Genomic DNA, 18364 nt, shown 5'->3' with positions numbered 1-18364 from the left:
ACATTTAATATGCTATCCTAATTATGTTGTTATCTCGTATATTCCTTTCTCTATCCTTCCATGCTGAAAGTCCCAAAGCAGAAATACTAATTGCAACGCTGAAATAGATCAACACAATCTTCATTCGCTTTTGCGGGTGTCCTTTGCGCAAATGGGCCATGTGAAAGGTCAACAACAATCTAGAATACGTGTATTTGTTTTTTTTTTTTTGTTTTTTTTTTGTTGTCCACTTTGTGTGTGTTTTGTCTTTTTGTTTGTTGTCCACACTATCATCTTTCCTCTTTACACGAGTTCTCCCCTCCTCTTTAGCTTTATTATCTCGGTATGTTGTACAGTTGTTGTCGCACAGTTCTTTGGTGAAGGTATGACCTATCCTAAGCTATTCAGGAGGATTTTCAAGCTCAACCAAGATTTTGCTTCCTCCTACACCCGGTCAGGGAAGCGTACCCATTGCCATGGTTGTTAAAATGACGAGGAATCGCTCCAGGAAAATGGGATCAGCAGAGGATTATGTCACGCGCACCCGATATTAGTCTCTGGCTGGTAAAGACATTAGACTGAGGGAAAAAAAAAGATTTTGACTCATGGTTTATATTGTACACATTTCCAATCACCAATAAATGAAAATCCAAATAAATGGCTAGAGACGTTCTTAAAAGCATAAACCAAAATAAAACTATTTTGGGTCAAGTACGTGATCGGGAATATGAAGCATATATTCAAAGCTGATTCATAATAATAATACTGTAATTACGTTTAAAATTGTCAGCTTTTTGTAGCCAGGAGACTAATTTCTCCCAGACTCAAAAGGCGCTTAAATAATCAAGGAATTATCCGACCATGTTAGACTGCATGTCAGGAATCTTCCCTAATTTTCCGATTCTCTTAATATGCTTCTTGTGATCCCTGCAGGTCAGTGTGATGGCCTCAAGGGTGCATAACGACTTCTATGATCCCTCTTCTCTTTGCTATTACTCGGTCGAACCACCTAAACTCTCTCTTCCGCGCGCTCTCTTCCTCCTATTCCCCCCCTCGCGCTTCCACACCTCGCGCGCCGAGTGTCTCTCTCTCGCATCTCTCTGTTCTCCTCTCTCTGTCTCTATCTGTTCTCTGTTTCTCTCTGTCCTCTCTTTCTCTCTTCCAGCTCTCTGCTCAACTCTCTCTCTCTCTCTTTTTCTCTCTCTCTTCTCTTCTCTCTCTCTCTCTCTTTCCCTCTCTCTCTCTCTCTCTCTCTCTCTCTCTTCTCTCTCTCTTTCTCTCTCTCTCTCTCTCTCTCTCTCTCTCTCTCTCTCTCTCTCTCTCTCTCTCTCTCTCTCTCTTTTCTCTCTCTCTCTTTCTTTCTCTCTCTCTCTTTCTTTCTCTCTCTCTCTCTCTCTCTCTCTCTCTCTCTCTCTCTCTATCTATCTATCTATCTCTATATCTATATCCCCCCTCTCTCTCTCTCTCTCTCTCTCTCTCTCTCTCTCTCTCTCTCTCTCTCTCTCTCTCTCTCTCTCTCTCTCTCTCCTTCCCTCTCTCTCTCTCTCTCTCTCTGTCTCTCTCTCTCTCTCTCTCCTTCCCTGCCTCCTGCAGCATCACCTCGTCCCTTTAATCTCTTAATGGCAGAAACTTGACCAGATTTCCCTTCGGTATCTCTCTAATTCCCTTTTATTCTCTCCCTTTAGTCGTAAAGCCTTCTCGAGGGAAGATTCCAATCTGAAGTCTCCTTTTTATCATTCAGGTACTATCAGTTCCTTATCCTATATTTTAATTTCTGTTTGTTTGCCTGTCTCTCTGTCTTTTTCTCTGTCTTTCTGTCTGTCTCTCTCTCTCTCTCTCTCTCTCTCTCTCTCTCTCTCTCTCTCTATCTATCTATCTATCTATCTCTGTCTATCTATCTCTCTATCTCTATTTCTCTCTCCCTCTTTCTCTCTCTCTCTCTGTCTCTCTCTCTCTCTCTCTCTCTCTCTCTCTCCTCCCCCCCCATTTCTCTCTCTATCTCTCTCTCTCTCTCTCTCTCTCTTTCTCTCTATCTCTCTCTCTCTCTCCTCTGGGACAGACCTCCCTCCCTCCCTCCCCTCCCTACCTCTCTCTCTCTCTCTCTCTCTCTCTCTCACAGCTCTTCTCTCTCTCCTCTCCTCTCTCTCTCTCTCTCTCTCTCTCTCTCTCTCTCTCTCTCTCCCTCTCTCCCTCTCCCTCCCTCCCTCCCTCTCTCTCTCTCTCTCTCTCTCTCTCTCTCTCTCTCTCTCTCTATCTATCTATCTATCTATCTATCTGTCTATCTCTCCCCTCTCCCCCACTTTCTCTCTCTTCTGAATCGCCTATGATCTCATTTAGCAATTCGTTCATCTCTTTCTGTTTTCTCTTACACTCTGCTTATTTGATTGTTTCTACATCCGAGGAGTGTTTACTTCCTATTCTTTAGCAATTCTTCTGTCTTTTGTATCCTCTCGTGTATATATAGTTATATATAATATATATATATCTATCTATTATCTATATATCTATTATATATATATATATATATAATTATTGACATTATATGGTATATATATATATTTTATTATATAATCTATATTATATATATATAAAATACATGTATATATATATATATATATATTATACAAATATATATATATATATATATATATATATATATATATATATATATATAATTCTATATTTGTGTTGTGTTGTGTTTTTGGTTTGTGTTGTGTGTGGTTGTAGTGTGTATGTATGTTGTGTGTGTGGGTGTGTGTGTGTGTGTATTCATACGCAATGCACAAAACAACATACACACACGCACACAACACATACACACGCACACAAAAACACACACACCACCAACACAAATTACACACACACATATATATTATTACACACACACACAAACATACTACACACACACATATACACACACAACACAAACACAGCCACACACATTTACACATATACACTCCATACCACACACACACACACACACATACACAAATACACATATACCGACTACTTGTGTGTGTGTGTGTGTGTATGTCGCGATAACTCTTCCTTTTCTTTGTCCCTGTTCTCTTCCTCTCCGGCTCCTTCTCCTCCGCCTCCTTCCACTCGCATGTCACCAAAGAGCTTCATGTAGCATTACCATTTTAGATTAATCAAAGAATCCCTTTAAAGGCCGTGACGTCACCGAATGAAATGTCGAGTAAGGAATTGAATCGCTTTTTTTTTTCTTCCTCTCTTTTTTTTTCTTTTTCTTTATACTTATCTGATATGATCTCTTCTCTAATCTATCTGTATCTATTTATTTGCTATGTTGTCTGTGGTATCTCCTTTTCTGCTGTTGTTTTTGTTACTGTTTTTGTTGTCTTTCTCTTTTCTATGGTTTGATCTTCGTGATGTTATGAAATCAGTGTTTGTCAGCTGTTTCATACGTTGCTCAAGCACCTTCTATATCAAAAGAAGAAGACGAAGAAAAAGAAAATAAAGAAGGAATTGCGACGCCATTTCATTTGCATCATAAACACTTCACAATCTTTCAATGTAGATTCCTCTTTCCGTCGCATTATGATAAAGAAGAATAAAGCTCTACGACATTTCTTTCGAGAGAGAGAAAAAGTGAAAAGTAATAAGACGGAAATATATATTAAATTTCTTTCCATGGGGGATAAGGGGAATCTAGGTAGGGGAGTGTGGGGAGGTATACGTTGGTGGTGAGTTTTAAGGATTATTATAGGATAATCGCAGAGAAAAACAAAAATTGGCCAGTAAAAGGAAAAAAAAAAAAAAAAAAAAAAAAAAAAAAAGTTAGTAATAAAAAAAAATCCTTTTTTCATATTCCTTGAAATATTAAGAGGGGGGGGGGGGGGGGGGCAATAGGCAATAAATAGGGGGGGGGGGGGCAAAAAACTAGGGGCAAGGCTTATGGCAAGTGGGGGGATGGGAATAGTCCCATCCTCTACCCATTATACCTTCCCCCTCCCCCTCCCAGCTCCATGGCCTTCCACTCACCCTTTCCTCGGCTCCTCCCCTATCGCCCCCTCCTCTCTGTCTCCTCGCCCCCCCTCCCTCTTCTCCCTCTGTCCTTCCCCTCTCCCCTCTTTCTACCTTTTCCCTCCCTCTCCCCTCCCTCTGCCTATTCCCTCCCTCTTCCCTTTTCTTTCTTTCACCTTCTATCCCTGTCCTCTTGTCTACCTTTCTCCCCTCTCCTCAGTCCCCCCTCCCCTCATCCCGTTCCCCCTCCCCTCCCTCCACTCTCAACCCCCTTGCCTCCCTGACGTTCCCTCTCCTCTCTTGACTGGTCTTCCTCTTCCCTCCTTTCTTTCTTCTATATCCTCCCTCAGCTCAGCTCTTACCCCGTTCTTCCCTTTCCCCCTCCCTTCCCTCTACCCTCTCCATTTTCCCTCCCTGTACCCCCCTCCCTTTTTTTTTTTACCCCCTCTCCCTCCCCTTACCCCCTCTCTCTCTTTCTTCTCCTCGCCTCATTTCCATGGCTTCCGGAGTGAAGAGGGAAATGATGAGACGCAAATCGTAATTATGAATTTTTACATAATACGCTTTCGAGTTACGGCGAGAAGAGGCAAAAGTTCACTAAGTAGATTTAAACTTGGCCCGGGAAACAGATGGAAATTTTAGTGCTATTTCCCTTTCATTTCGTGTTCTCTCTGCCTTAACCCTATCTTTTCCTTCTTCTTTAAGTCTATTTGTCTGTCTCTTTGGCTATCTATCTATCTATCTACCTTCCATTTATTGTTCTCTGTACTATTTCATCAGCAATGTTACATATCACTCGTCTTTGGCATATTTGTTTCATCCTGTTATTTCAATTCTTATCATATCTATTTTATCTATTGTTTTTTGTGCTGATTATTAGTCCTTTATAAGATTATTCACACAAATGTTCATTTTCTTTCGTTCCTCTTCCTTTATCTCCGTTTTTCTTCATTCAGGAGTATAACTTGCATTTTGATTTATATATTCCTCTTTTTGCTCCTCCAATATCCCTCTTCCCTATAACCCCCTTCCTTCGATCTGCTTTTCTCCTCTCTTCTTCTTATTCTCCATCCCCATCCTCATCCCTTTTCCCTTTTCTTTTCTCTGTATCTTTCCTTCTCCTTCTCTCCTCTACTCTGCATCTCTCCTTACCCTTCTTTCCCTTTATTTCTTCTCTTCCCCTTCCCTCCTCCCTTTCTTTTATATTTCCTCTTCCTCTTCCTTCCTCCATCCCTTTGCATTTCCCCTTCCTCTTCCCTCCTCCTTCCCTTTACATATCTCCCTTTCCCCCTCCCTCTTCCTTCCCTTTACATCTCCCCTTCCTCTTCTTAATTCCTACCCTTTACATCTCACTTTCCTCTTCCTTATTCCTTCCCTTTACATCTCCCCTACTTCTCCTCCCTTCCTTCCATTTATATCTCCCCTTCCTCTTCCCTCTTCCTTCCCTTTACATCTCCACTGCCCCTTCCCTATTCCTTCCCTTTACGTCTCCCCTTCCTCTTCCTTATTCCTTCCATTTACACCCCCCTCCCCTTTCCATCTTCCTTTCCTCTACCTCTCATCCCCTCCTTCCTGTATTTGTACCCTGAAAGTCCTTCCCAATACGAAAACTCGCATCATACCATATACCCTCCTTTCCTCTTCTTTTAATCTCAATTTCCCCGGTTCTTCTCTTATCATCGGTGTTCCACCTATCTCTCCCTTCGTCTCTTACCGCACTCGCTTCGTTCATGACATAACTTTAGACGATCTTTGATTAGTTCTCCATGTCCGTTTCCTCCGCTATTTTCGAACATAACATCTGTTTTATAACCGAGCTCTTGCTGTCGGCCATGATGTTCCTCAGTTTTAGGATCATTGGTGTTATTATTGCTATTATTATTGCTGTTATTGAGGTTATATTTTATCTTTGTTGCTTTTATTATCATTAGATATTGTTATCATTTTATTGTTATTACTATTACCATTGTTGTTACTGTTATCATTATTATTATTATTAGTAGTAGTAGTAGTACCATTGATTTTGTTATTTTTATTATCAGTAGTGGTAGTTGTAGCAACATTATGATCATTATCATCTTCCTCCTTCTCCTCCTTATCATTATCATCATCATCATTATCACTATAATCATTATCAGCATCATCGCCATTATCTTGATCTTCATCATCATCATCATTAATATTATTATCATTATCATCAACATCATCATTACCCTCCTCCTCCTCCTTCTCATCATCACCATCATTAACATTATCATTCCTTCTCCTTCTCATCACCATTATTACAATTACCATCATCATTATCATTATCATCATTATCCTCCTCCTCCTCCTTATCATCAACATCATCACCATTATTATCATCATCATCACCATTGTTACTTCAAACCACAAAAAGAACTTCAATACTGTCTAACAGGAATGGCCCTTCAACGAGTTGTTCGCTTGTGGTTCAGAAAAGTTGATTGGATTTTGGTGTTGAAACGGATCACGGGTCGGATTTACATGATCATTTTCGGATTAATCGCCAGCGAAATACACTATAAAAAATGGTAATGTTTTCTTTCTTTTTTAATGACATGTGTTTGGTTAAGGTGCGTTATGATGGTTCATGCTGCCAGTTGGCCTTCGTGGCGCTACGAGTGGTCTTACATCATTATTATTACAATGGTTGTTATCATCATTATTAACATTATGACTATTATAATTGCTATCATCGTAATTGTTATCATTATCATTATTATCGCTGCTATTATTGTTATTATTATCATTATCATTATCTTTATCATTACTATTACTATCTTCATTGTTATCTATAATCATTACAATCATTATCACTGTTATAAATATTATGCTCGACAACAAAACTATTACTTTCACTATCTTGAGGTCATTGCAGTTATTGGTACTAAAAATCAGCTGCAAGAACAAATTAAGTATTCAAGTCCCTTATCCTACCTTGACTTAATTCGATGTGCAGGATGGCTCATTGAAGTTGAACAGATGATATCAAAAGGTCAGTCGTGCAATTTACCTCATTTCTTGCAACGACATGCATGCTTTCATGTTCAGATTTCGGAAACTTTACCCGGATTGGCTGAATGTAGAAAAGAAGACGTGGGAAGGAGACAGTGTTGAAGTGATAGTTAAGGTTATAAGGGTGACATTTCCATAGATATAGAGAGAAAGGTATGGAGGAAGCGATTACGAGTGAGAGAGATGAGTAGGAGATCTCGGTTTGAAGGAGAGAGATAAGAGGTAAAGAGAGAGAGAGAGAAAAGGGGGGAGTGGAGGATGAGAGAAAGGTCGGAGGATGGAGGAGAGACGCGGAGAGGAGAGAGAGAGATTAGCTGACGGTAGGAAGAGAGAGAGCGGAGAGAGAGGAAGTATTGAGGAGGGGAGAGAAGAGGAGATGGAGAAGAGAGGAGAGAAGGAGGAGGATTGCGGACACTAGAAAGGAAAGAGAGAGATGAGGAGAGTTGCGGGAGAGGAGAGGGGTGAGAGAGGGGAGAGAGAATGAAGGAGATGAGAGAGGAGAGGAGAGCTGAGCGAGGTAGAGAGTAAATATAAAATTTAATATAAATACAAATTTTACCTCCCTGAACCCGGGGCTCGAACCCGGCCTTAAAATTGACAGGGCCCGGGGTTAACCGCCCCACGACCCCTTTAAAAAAATTTTCCTGTTCTTTTCTTATTGGGCCGGGGTTTATCCCCCGGCAGGGTAGGGGTTTTTAAAAATTTGGGGGAAAAACAGAAAAGTGTTAAACCCTATTTACCAATTTTCCATTAAAAAATTTTGAATTGAAAAATATAATATATTTTTGGTATAATATTTATTATAAATTTTTAAAATTTTTTATTGTTGGTTTTTTATTACTTCCCTTTTAAACTAGGTTAAATTATTCCCCTAAAAATTTTTTTTTTATTATCTTAATTTTTCATATATATTATAATTTCATAAAAATATAAATATATTTATATATATATTTAAAATATATACATATATATTAAATCAAAATATATTATATATATATATTATATTAATATAATTTAATTTTTTTTATATATATTAAAATATATATATGTATTTTAAAATAAATATTATATATGTATTATATTTTATATATATATTATATATATATATATATATATATATATAATAAGGAAAGGGAAAGGGGAAAAAAAAAAAAAAATATTTATTGTATTTATATTTTTTAAATTATATATAAATAAATATATAATAAAATATATATAAAATATTTATATTTTGTATATATATATATAAAAATAAATGTTTTTGTATGTAAAAAAAAAAAATAAAATATATTTTTAAAAAAATAATATAATATATATATAATTTTAATTTTATAATTTTAAAATATATATATATATAAATATTATATATATATATATTTTAATATTAATATTATTTAAAGGGTACAAACACACACCCCCACACCACACACCACACACAAACAAAAAAATATATATAAAATATATATATAATTAAAAAATATATATAAAAATTTTTAATATATATATACATATATATATATAAAATATATATATATGAATATATATATATATATATAAATATATATAATATAATATATATAATATTAAAAATATATAATAAAAATATATATATATAAAATATATATATATATATTTTATATATATTTTTATATATTTAAATATATTTATATATAATTATATATATATATATATATATATTTTTATATTTTAAAAAGGGGGAAAAGGAAAAAAGAAAAGAAGAAAAGGGGGGGGGGGGGGGGGGGGGGGGGGAAAGGGGGGGGGGGGGGAAAGGGAAAAAAAAAGGGAAAAATATGGGGTTTTTTTATTTGTATATATTTTTAAATATTATTTTATATTTATATATTTTTAAAAATATATTATAAATTTTTTAAATAATAAAAATATATAATTTTAAATATATTATATATTTAAATTTTATATATATTTTTATTATATATATAAATATATATATATAAATATTTAATATAAAAATTTTTATATATGTATATATATAAATATATTTTATATAAATATATATTATTTATTATATATTATTATAATTATTTTTATTATTATTATATATTTTGTTTTATTTAAATTTTTATTATTAAATTTTATATATTTTTATATATATATATATATATATTTTAAATATAAAATATATTAAAAATAATGTATATATATAAATTTTATATATATATATTTTATATATATATATATAATATAAAAACCCCAAATATAATTTTATATAATTTTATATACTTTATATAATATATATATAAAATAATTTTTATATATATAATTATTTATATTTATTTATATTATATTTATAAATATATTTATTAAATATATATATATAATATATTATAATATATAATTTTATATATATAATTTTTTATATATGTATATATATTAAAATATATTATATATATTATATTTTATAAATATATATATATAATTTTATATATATATATAAAAATTTTATTTTTTATAATATATATAAAATTTTTAAAAATTATATTATATATAAATATTTTTTATATATATTTTTATAATTTTTATTTTTAATATATTACATATATATAATATATATATATAATATATTTTAAATATATATATATTTAAATATATATATATAATTAAAATTTATAATTTTATAATTTTATATTTTAAAATTTTATAATATTTTTTACATTTTTATATATTTTAATTTTAAAAATTTTATATAAAAAATATATATTATATAATAAATATATATATATATAAATATATATTATTTTATATATATATAAAATCACCTTAATGAGTGTGCCACTCAACAGAAAACCCCAGTAACGAGAGAAATCCACATACAAACCCAAAAGAAAAAGCAAAAGAACCTACACAAGAAGAAAGGAAAAGATCACTACGGTTAAAGAAACCACGCCCTCCTTCTTCAATTCATAGGCCAATTTTCCCAATTTGCCACCAAAGATCACTGGAAAAAGCGGCGACATTCACTCACACGGATAACTAGAGGGAGGGGGAATATGTAAGCAGAGAGGGACGCAAGTGAAGAGGATGGTGAGCAGAGGGTAGAAGGAGAACGAATAGTAGAATGAATTGTAGAATTCTCTTTCTGCAGGATGTGTTTATGTATTTCTTTATCATTATCATTATTGTTATTATTATCATTATCATTATCCTTATATTCAGCATTATCAATATTTTTATTATTATTATTACTATTATTATTATCATTATCATTATTATTATTATTATTATTATTATTATTATCAGTATTATTATTGTTATTTTATTATCCATCATCATCATTTACAATTATTTATTAATTATTATTATTTACTTATTATTTTCTTTTATATTTTTATCAATTATTTATCATTATTATTCATTTATTTTCATATTATCATCATCATCATTATTATCATGATCATTAAAACTGTTGTTTTCGTTGATATCATTATAGCTATTATCATTATCATTATTACTATTACTGTTGTTCTTGTTATATTATTTTTATTATCATCATTACAATTAGTATTATTACCATTACTTGTATGTATATCATTTAAGTTAGCATTATCGTCATTATTACTTTTATTGTTGTTGTTGTTATTTTGATGTTTTTGATACTATCATGATTATTATCATTATCATTAGTAGGATTATCATTGTTATTATTATTTATATTATTGTCCTTGTTATTGTTATTATCCCTTTATCATTATCCTTATTATTATGATAATGATTATTGTTTTGTGACTATTATCATTATTGTCATTACTTTTACTGTTATTATTATTTTTGTTGTCATTATTCCCATCATCATTATAATTGCTACAATTCATACAAGAATACAGTTATGCAAAGGAACCTGATGCAGTAGATTAGAGAAGAACAGAACAAGGCTATACTTTTTTTTTCTTTCTGTCTTTTTTTTCTTCTTTTTTAAATTCTTCCCTCAGGGAGAAGTAAATCCCCACCCGAGAGGAATAGATAGTGAAGAACTGGTGATGAAAAGGGCGGAAGGAACTCTCGAGTTTTGAAAAAGCCTTGAAGGTGTTACACGTGTAATGCTAAAATGTCTTTATTGGCTAATTAGTGAGCCTTGGCGGGGATGAGAGGGCTTGAGTATGAAGTGGAAGCAGAATCTCTGGTAAGAGGAACAGGTGCGGACGAGGAAAGGATATGCCTAAAAAATGAAGATTTTTTTTTTTTTTTTTTTTTTTTTTAAGAGAGGGAGAAGAAAGTCTGGTACTTAGGGGTTTCTCTCTCTATCTGCCTTTGTGTTTGTCTTTCTCTCTCTCTCTCTCTCTCTCTCTCTCTCTCTCTCTCTCTCTCTCTCTCTCTCTCTATCTATCTATCTATCTCTCTCTCTCTGCATAAGAAGGCTTTTCTAAGAACTTTTGAGAGTTTAAAGTTTGTAAATTGGGACTCATCCTGGAAATAATGTTAACTGTTCGGGGGTATTCGGGTGGGTTAGTGATGGTGGGGAGTATGGGTATGAAATTACATAAACCAGTTTAGTAAAAGTAGAGTAGGTAAAGGAAAAGTAAAGTTTATAAAAGTAGTAATAGGTAAAAGTTAGTATAGTTATGTAGAAGTAAAAGTAGTTTTAGTAATTAGTTAGTAGTAGTAGTAACGATCATCAGTTACGTCCTTTTTTTACTTTTCATATTGATGTCATTTTTAACGTTGGAAAGCCTTGAGTCAGTGCTCTTACTACCAGCGTTTGTTTCATTTTACAAACCGACCGCAGTATTCTTATAACATTAAAGACTAGATGACCGTTAATCATGCTTATTCTAATAAAACAGTATTCTTATCATTATGAAATTGGTTTCTCAGTTCCATCTCAGATATCTCCCTCTCTTTATATACTTATCTATTTACCTATCAATATAGCTATACATACCTGTACACCAATCTACCGTATATATGTATATCTATCTATCAATGTAACCCCCTCTTGTCTCTCCTTTACTTTTCTTTCCTTCTCTAACCTAACCAGCGACACCAGCACCTTCCTGTTCCTGCAGCATCCATAACAAATCCTTCCCATCCTATCATCATTAGAACCATCATTAGCGTTTCCATCACTGCTTCCTCTCCAAAGGCTTTGCATAACATCCGGGCAATGTCGGCAACGCAGCGGAAATGACGTATATTGGAATGGCATTCGGAGCCACTTAAGCCATCAGGTAGCAGGAACGAGGTCAAGTGGCTCTTGAAGATTTTTTTTTTCTCTCTTTCTCTTTTTTACGTGGCTGATGAAGGACTAGCATAGCTGCTGTTGAAAGGTGGCGAGAGCGAGTGGCGAAGATGAGAGACCAGTTTTCATATTGACTATTACAAGTGGTCCTTCTTGGTACATGCAGGATGAAAAATGAAAAAACGAAAAAAAAATTAAAGTGCAAAATGCACAGAAGACGGAGAATAAGAGTGGGTGAAGAGTGAAAAATTGAAGTAAAGAGTACGTGTTGTTATTACGGCATCCAGTTAACAAGCGAGAGCAGACTTCACATTCGCAAACATCTAACCGTCTGCCAGTAGACATGGAATGATAATGAACGGAATTAGAACAATAGATAACCAGAGGGAATGTTTACCTATTGAAAGTTCGTAAAATAGATATTTAAACAAATATTAAGGACGTTAAATATACAGAACACAAAAAAGAGATTAAGAAAAGAAAGGACATACAAATCGAAGAAATGTTTCGTCATGATAGTGTTAATGCAACAATATGATTCATAAACAGAACAGAAGAGATGAGATCATGAAAAAAAATGATGATAAGAGTTGCAGTAACATTACTGATACAACAAAAAATAAAGAAACAATAAACAATAAACATATAATAAAACGCTCCCCTTTATTCTGATATTCTTATAAAGAACTTAACAAAAATATATTGATGACAGCATGACCGTAATTCACAATCAGAACAACTGCCTTATAGAACTAGGACAATCGTTATGTTTGTCGTATCATCACTATAAGTAATGATTTTATTATGGTTCTTCTATTCACAGATAGCAATACCAATATTGATGATAATTAAAGGATAGTGATAATGAAAATGATAATGGTGATTACTACCATCACTGATATATTGATCATAGAAAAACGAAATGGATATTAGAACATAATGATAATAACTGTGACAATAAAAAAATTCGCTGATGAATATTATATCGATGATAATGATGATAATAACCATAATGATGATAATAATGATAGTTATAACAATAATGAGGATAATAATGATGATTGTAACAATAATGAAGATGATAATTATGATAATGATAATGATGATAATAATTATGATAATGATAATGATAATGATGATGATGATAATAATGATAATAATAATAATAATAATAATAATAATAATAATAATAATAATAATAATAATAATGATAGTAATAATAATAATAAAAGTAATAATAATGATAATGGTAATATTGGTAATAACAGTAATAATAATAATGACACCAATGAAAATAATCATAATAATGACAATAAAAACAACAATAATTATAATAATGACAATGACAAGTACCAATACCATCAGGCATTGACATGAGGTCAAAACCGTTTGTCGAGTTTAAGGTCCCTCGGATTTTCTGGTGTACCTCATTGCTCTTCCGGACGCTCGTAAATAGTCTTTTGAAGATGTAAAGCTAGAATTTAATGGCTCGCAATATCTCCTTGAGGGATAATTTATCAATAGGATTTAAAGATCTCATGGCTGTTGCCTTTCGGAATCCTGTCAGTGATGGAAAGGGGAGGAGGGTTGTACGGTGGAAAGATTTTATTTATTTATTATTATTATTATTCTTTTTTTTTTTTTTTTTACAGAATACGGAAGACAATGATAGTAAAATAGTTTAATACATACATACATACATACATACATACATACATATGTATATATATATATATATGTGTGTGTGTGTGTGTGTGTGTGTGTGTGTGTGTGTGTGTGTGTGTGTGTGTGTGTGTGCTGTGTGTGTCTATATAACTATATCATATATAATATATATATCTATTATATCTATATATATTACCATCTTATATATAATATATAGTATATATATATTTATATATATAGATATGTGTGTGTGTGTGTGTTTGTGTGTGTGTGTGCTGAGTGTGTGTGTGTGTTGTGTGTGTGTGTGTGTGTAGATAAATTTATATTATATATATATATATATATTATTATCTATTATATAGTGTGTGGCTTGTGTGGGTGTGTTGTGAGAGTGTGTGTTGTTGCTTGTGTGTTTGTGAGTGTGTGTATGTAGTTGTGTGAGTGTTGTATGTGTGTGTGTGTGTGCGGTTGTTGCGAGTGTGTATATATTATATATATATTATATATTATATATATAAATATATCTATATATATATCTCATATATAATATAGATGGTATATATAATAGGTTATATGTATATATATATACTACATATATATATATTATATATACAAAGATATATATATATATATATATATATTATAATATATATATATTATTTATGTGTGTGTGTGTGTGTGTGTGTGTGTGATGTGTGTGTGTGTGTGTGTGTGTGTGTGTGTGTGTGTGTATATATCTTATATATATATTATATATATATTATATATAATATATGTGTGTGTGTGTGTGTGTTGTGTGTGTATGTTGTGTGTTGTGTGTGTGTGTGTGTATGTATGAGTGTTGTGTGTGTATGTGTGTGTGTGTGTGCGTCAGAATGGCTTTTGTGTTATATATATATATTATATATACTATAATATTTATATCATATAAATATATATATATATAATACTATTATATATTTATATATATATTATTATATATAAAAATATATATATATTTATATTACATATATTTATATATTTATAATTATTTAATATATATTATATATATTATTAGAGAGAGAGAGAGAGGAACTAGAAAGAGAGAGAGAGATAGAGCGGCGTGAGAGAGAGAGAGAGATGAGAGAGCCAGAGAGGGAGAGAGCGGAGAGAGAGAGAGAGGAGAGGAGATGGGGGGGATGTAGAGAGACGGGGGACCCCCCCCCCCCCCCCCCCCACCCCCCACCTCACCCCCCCCCCCCCCCACCCCCCCCCCCCACCCCACCCCCCATCCCCCAGGAGAGAGAGAGGAGTGAGAGAGAAATACAAGAGCGAGAGCGGGGATAGCTAATGATATTACCTCCCTAGCCTGGCCTCGAACTCAGGTTCTCAGAGTGTGAATCCCGGCTCCTAACCATTACACTATTCGACACACACACACACACACACATACACACATCTCATAATATAAAAATGAAAAATAAATGAGAAAAGCGCCACGTTAAAGGATTTTCAGTCGGTCAAAAAATCCTATTCGGACTCTCTTGAGTCCTTTTTTGATTTGTTGTATTTATTTCATTTGTCTCTTCTCCCGCCCATGCCCCTCTGGTTGTACCCTTGCAGTCCAGTGCAGACTCAACCAAATTATCAACGTAATGTTGTCAAAGGATGCATATTTCTAATCCCCTGATCCCCTCACTTTAACTTTCCCTTGAAGTGAAATGCTTTACTCACACGGCCGCTGCATATTCATATGCAAATATGATTATAACTGCAAAATCGTGTACAGACAGAATTCTGAAACAATATCATGAACAATGTTAACGCTGACAAGCCTTTCAGATATTCAGAGTTGTTCGATAATCAAGGGTTGGTTTGTAGCAGCATCCTTTCGCTCAGGCTGCACGTCACTTGCAACACGAATCTCGCATGAAAATTTTATGACGACCCAATACTTCGTCGAGCGTCGCCCGGCCTCCTCGCTTGCCATTCCTAACGGATCTCACTTCGCGGATTATAATTTCAATTTGGTTGATGTTTCCTCCTCAGCCGTGCTTACATCTGCTGAACGCTTGTTTAGAACCAAATTAGTTCACGAACGACTGCCGCGACGTGGCATTCTTATTCAGGCGACGACGGGATGGGGAGCCGGAGACGAGGCTGGCGAGTCGCTTTACGATTTCTCTCGGGAATTATTGGCGAAGTGCGCCAGAATGCTTTGTAATTTGATGGACGGAACTCTTTCGCTGTGTTTTTTTTTTTCTAATCAGAAATAGATAAACTATAGCGATGGTCAGTATTGTCCCTTCGTGATTAATGTGGATATTCAAGGAGAATAAGAAAAAAAGATTAATCATAGTATTGAAATTAGCCAGGGAGGGGGGGGGGGCACTGATTTTGCGATTGTGTCTTATTCTTCGCTATTTTGTGACTTCGAAAGAAATATTAAAACAGATATACATTTCATATCTGAGATTACCTTTTTGTTCGCATAATTCCTAATGCCTAATTCGTAATTCCCTTGCTTAGTCATACACTTCGTTCAGAGGGTTATGTTAAACTCCCTTGCTTGGAAACCTGAAACTACTCTTATATCTATAACACGCTCCTTTACACGTACGCATTTTCATTTTTTTTTATGTTTCTACACAGATACACCACACACCACAACACACACCCACACAACACAACCAAAAAAACACACACACTACCCACCCCCACACCCCCACACACCCAACATATATACTATATATATCTATATATATAATATATTTATTTATATATATATATATATTTATATATCTAATATCAATATATCTCTAATATATAAATATATATATATATTATAAATCTATTATATAGAACACAAACAATCCACACATCCCTCCCCATCTCTCTCTCTTCTCTCTCTCTCTTCTCTCTCTCTTCTATCTATATATAAAACTACACAACAGCCACAGACCAAACGCCCCCTCCCCGATATCTCTCTTCTCTCTTATATAATCTCTCTCTCATCGTCTACACACTCTAGTCCCCCTCCCCTCTCTCTCTCTCTCTCTCTCTCTCTCTCTCTCTCTCTCTCTCTCTCTCTCTCTCTCTCTCTCTCTCTCTCTCTCTCTCTCTCTCTCTCTCTCCCTCTCTCTTTATCTCTCTCTCACTTTCTCTTCGCATGGAGAATTGCATCTATAATAAATGATATCCAAATAATGACTACAATAATTTCCGAATTGAAAGCAGATTCTATGTAAAGATATCCAATTCATTGGCTAATTATCTTATTTATTCATATCTTCTTAAACTGCAAAATAAAACTCCCGCATTTATCCCAAGCACTGGAAAATACCCACGGGCGAACACGAATCCACACTTTATATCTCGCCGGCAACCACTGCTCCCCTACCCCTATACCCCTACCCCGCCTACTCAACCTCTAACCCCACCTACTCCATTTGTCCTTCCTCCCTACACACTCCATGTAGAACCAACCCCTAGGAACCCCATCCCCCACCCCTTATTCCCTCCCTCTTCTCCACTTCCCTAACCCATGCAGAAACCCCCCCCCCCCCCCCAGCCCCATCTCCTTAGAAATGTAGTTTTTCTCCTACTCAATCAACACTTGATATCCCCTCCCCCTTCCCCTTCCCTTAGAGATCCCCTTTCCCTTTCCCTTCCCCTAGAGATCCATTCCCCCTTCCCTCATAGATCCACCTTTTCCTTCCCCTTCCCATAAAGATCCCCTTTCCCCTTCCCCTTCCCCTACAGATCCCCTTTCCCTTCCCCTTCACCTAGAGATCCCCTTTTTCTTCCCCTTCCCCTAGACATACCCTCTCCCTTCCACTTCCCCTAGAGATCCCCTCTTCTTTCCCCTTCCCCTTCCTCTTCCCTTAGATATCCACTTCCTGTTCCCTTTCCCCCAGAGATCCCCTCTTCCTTCCCCTTCCCCTAGAGATCCCCTTTCCCTTTTCCTTCCCCTAAATATCCCATTTCCCTTCCCCTTTCCCTTTTCCTTCCCCTAAATATCCCCTCTCCCTTCCCCTTCCCTTGGAGAACCCCTTCCCCTAGAGATCCCCTCTCCCTTCCCCTTCCCCTTCCCTTAGAGAACCCCTTCCCCTTCCACTTCCCCTTCCCCTTCCCCTTCCCACAGCGATCCCCTTTCCCTTTTCTTACCCCCCCCCCTTCCTAGCGATCCCCTTCCGCTTGGCTCCCGCGTCTCCGAGGAGGTTTCCGTGACAACCCGCCCACATACGTTATCTAGGATCCTCGACCTCGTAACTCCTCCTCGAGATTTATCACTTCTTTGTTTGTGTCCACCTTTGGGCTCGGGGTTCTCTCTGGAGATGCCTTTGTGCTCTGCCTCGGCCTCTCCTTCGCACTTTGCGATCGCTCTACCTCTCTTTCCCTTTGCTTTCTCACTTTTTATATTTTGCGTTCTCTCTCTCTCTGTGTCTGTCTCTGTCTCTGTCTCTGTCTCTGTCTCTGTTTCTGTCTCTGTCTCTGTCTCTG

The 18364-nt window shown here is 34.8% G+C and overlaps 1 protein-coding gene across 1 annotated transcript in view; it reads right to left on the bottom strand.

Moving 5' to 3' along the window:
* The window catches only part of LOC122256813 (carbonic anhydrase-related protein 10-like), a 230947-nt gene that overhangs the window by 144524 nt on the left and 68059 nt on the right, over nucleotides 1–18364 (bottom strand). The gene's annotated exons all lie outside the window — the stretch shown is intronic.

The sequence above is a fragment of the Penaeus japonicus genome, unplaced genomic scaffold (assembly GCF_977035675.1).
Source record: "Penaeus japonicus unplaced genomic scaffold, GWHDUDI00000001_assembly GWHDUDI00000023, whole genome shotgun sequence".
NCBI lineage: Eukaryota > Metazoa > Arthropoda > Malacostraca > Decapoda > Penaeidae > Penaeus > Penaeus japonicus.
The sequence above is the reverse complement of the archived record's forward strand: the minus strand, read 5'-3'. Positions and strand labels throughout refer to the sequence as shown.